Source organism: Nicotiana attenuata, unplaced genomic scaffold (assembly GCF_001879085.1).
Source record: "Nicotiana attenuata strain UT unplaced genomic scaffold, NIATTr2, whole genome shotgun sequence".
Classification (NCBI taxonomy): Eukaryota; Viridiplantae; Streptophyta; class Magnoliopsida; order Solanales; family Solanaceae; genus Nicotiana; species Nicotiana attenuata.
This window is the reverse complement of record NW_017670871.1, coordinates 9,384-13,067: the sequence shown is the minus strand read 5'-3', so window position 1 is coordinate 13,067 and position 3,684 is coordinate 9,384.

Sequence of the window (3,684 nt, the reverse complement as noted above, 5' to 3'; positions counted from 1 at the left end):
ATTCACTCATCTCTCTCACACCCCACTCCTCTCCCACCGGAAATCCTCACCTCCACAGCCCCACCGTATCTCCGCCCCCTTTCGCCTTCCGCCGCCGCTCGCCGCCGGCCGGAAATCGCCTCCGCCGGCGGCGGTGCTCCAAATAACCCAAAAAATACACCATGGAATCCTCTCATCATCCTCTTTCCAACCCCCAAAACCACTTTTCCCGAATCCTAACCAAACGCTTCGAATTTTAAATCTAAAATTTCCGGCCAAAACACAAAGTATACCAAACAGTCCCAAATTAACACCCTGTGACCACCCGAGCCTCCTCTATCTAATCCCCATGCCCGTTTGCCTCGAATCTGCCTGGGTTGCTCGAATCCTCACTTGAATTTTTCGGCCGAAAACCCTAATTCAAAATTTTGGGGATTTTGGACCGTAATATCCCTAATCATGTATTTTCCTTCGAAAAACACACGATTAGGGATGTTACGTGTCAAGAATCCCGGAGGATTCAAACAACAGTGGCTGTCCGGAGTTCTTATAATCAGTAAGTTCTTTTCAAAATTATTGCTGTTTCTTTTAGTTGTAATCTGTTCTTATTGTCTTAGTTTAGTTTTTGTTTATTTGAAACTAGTTGTGATTTAGTTCATAATTCTGTTCTCTGTTGGCTTTAATCTTTTGTTTAATCCGGGTTTACCAGTTCATGATTTCAATTCGTGATTTTAGTGTTTGTTTATTAGTTATTAGTTCGTTTTTGTTGATCGTTGGTTATGTTAGCCTAATGTTAGTGTTAACTGAATCATCTAGGTTAGTTAGCATTTATTAGAGTTTAATTTTAGTTTTGCTGATTGGTTATAGCTGATTTAGGTTCATTAGGAGTAACTGGTTAACTTTTAACTCAAGTAAAGGGTTTTGTTTGAGTTAGTAATTTTGGAGTTGATCAAGGGTAACTTAGGCATAGAAAAGGGTAGTTTTATTAGGAATAGTAATTTTAAAAGTAGGGAAAGGGTAGTATAGGAATTACAGTGGGTGTAGGACCTTCTAGAATAGACCTTAGTATAGTTTTCAATAAAATAGGTGTTGTTACTTGGATAACAAGTTTAAAAATGAGGACTGAAAGTTAAAAGGAGAGGGACTAAAGAGAAAAACAAAATCTGAAGAAAGCTTTACATTTTTGCCTATAAAAGGCACACACATTGCCTTGTTTAGCAAGCTTCTGGACCCCTGAGAATTTTCCAAAACCTTCCAGCTCCAAATTTCCCCAAAATGTACATTTTTTGCAAGTTTAAGATCTGAAATTCGAACTTCAGATTCGAATACAGCAAAACTTAACAAAAAATACTGTTCTATTGTAACTTTGGGCCTGTTCGAGTTATGTCCAGTTGGTTTATTGATTCCTTTGGTTATAAACTATTTCCTGAGTTGATTTCAAGCTAGATTTAGATGCTCAATCAGATTTTGGTTCTGTTTAACTGGTTCCTCATTGCTGGATTTTTAAACTTGCTCGCTGTGATACTGCTGACTTGAATTGCTGCTGACCCCTCTTCTCGCGTTATATTTCCATCTCCAGGTATTCATTCTGCTGTTACACAGCTATGTAGCAGTTATTGGGCAAGCAATAAAAGTCAACACACGATTTCTCATGCTCAATTAACCCAATACATTCCGACTACCTTTTATGTTTAAATGAGCTTCTGTGTGTAATTCAATAAGTATTAACGTATGTAGTTGTAGGAATCATTTTGTTTTAGCCTTACCCATGTGTAACTGGACTGTATAAAGGACCGTTCTGTACTGTTTCGAACTTCAGTGTGATAGAATATAGTGTGTAGTGATAGTAGATTCAATTTAGTTGAGGTTGATCGTTTAAATCTCCATGCATATAATTAGTTTATGAGTTTCAGCATGTTGATTCAATAGTATTGACTTCGACATATTCAATTTCAGCAGGACCAACATTAGACCAGTCCTGATTTTAACAATAAATTTCAGCACGATCAGCATATTCTGTCATTTTTTTATTTAAAGTAGTCACAGTTTTCACATAAAGATTTTCCTTATAAGGCTGAAATTTTCTTTAAAGATGAATTTGAATTGAACTGGGCTGTTAAGAGGCCCAGACATGGCAAATGCTGAAAATCAGACCCTATCAACCAATTCATAAAAAATAAGCCTTGGGCCAATGCCCAGAAGCCCAAGGCAAGCTCCATTACAGATTACTATTGCCCTAGACCTGGGCCCGAAGTTCACAGCTCAAACGATAGACACGAAGAGTCTATTAAACTACATTAGGGATATGGGGGTATTAATTTACAATATAAATGTAGGGTTTCGAGTTAAGTAGCGGGTTCAAATTAAGAGGGTCCTTCCTTTTGTTTGAATTCGGACTTGAACTTGAGACCCGAATCTATAAATGCAAATTAATTAGGGCCCTTTTTAGAGACAACACTGTGATAGAAAATCATAGTTTCTTTAGAATACCTTTTAAATAAAACATGAGATGAGCCTCGCCGCATAAAACATACAAATTGCGGGGCCCTCATTAAATACTATGTTAAAATATTTTAAAAATCGGGTAAGCCATTTAGCAAATTTCCATGGTCTCCCGCAAAGATACCAACACGCTAGTCGTTTTAGGCGCGTTATTTAATAATTTTACCTTCCTAAACTCGGGTGCGCATTTCATGCAACCCAAATCCAAATCCCAAAACGTTGAATAAGAGGTGTTGAGGATCCGGGTGCATTTCATGTGACGTGATCCAAAAACACGCTCTTAAACGGCGTTCACTTTCGTAAAAAACAAAATAAACTAAAAGCGGTAAATAATCTTAAAATTGCACTATAGGTTTAAATATGTATAAAAACCAGATTTTAGCCATTTATAATAATTTAAGCGACCGTGCTAGAACCACGGGATCCGGGGGTGCCTAACACCTTCCCTCGGGTCAACAGAATTCCTTACACAGAATTTCTGGTTCGCAGACTCCAATTGGGAAGTCGAAATTTTCCTCGATTTGGGATTTAAGTTAAACCGGTGACTTGGGACACCAAAAGCTAATCCTATCCCAAGTGGCGACTCTGAAAAATAAATAAATAATCCCATTTCGAATAATGTCACTTTAAATGGAAAAACTCCCTTATACATTATCCTCCGGGGTAGGTGTGTAAAAAAGGAGGTGTGACAGCTCTGGCGACTCTGCTGGGGATACGAACCCAGAATTTCGATTCAGGGTTCAAGAATTCGAGCTTAATACAATTGTTATATTTGGCTTTATCTGATTTTTCTACATGTCCATGCTATATGTGCTAAATGTTTTACCGCTTTGATAACTGTTGAAATTGTATATATAAACTGTCGCGAATCCCTTCCTCCTTCTGAGTCTTCTACATCATGGAGAAGGGTGCACTTCGTGTAGCTTCTCTTCTGTTTAGAGTCTTTTCCCATTTAGAACGAGGTTGGATAAGTTGCAAAGCCGGCGGAGCTTCTGTATCCCCGGTACGCTGCCTCCCCCTCGGCCCGAGTTGTCCGCTCGGGTAAGCCAGGTCTAGACCAATAAACCTAGGGTTAAACCTAGAAGAACAAAAACTCATGCCGGATCCCTAATAGGACGTTTGTTTGCATCATGTGCATTTGACTTAGGGGACTCAACACAGGGGTTGGGTCCGTCTAGGACAGGTGACCTGAAATGAATTGAC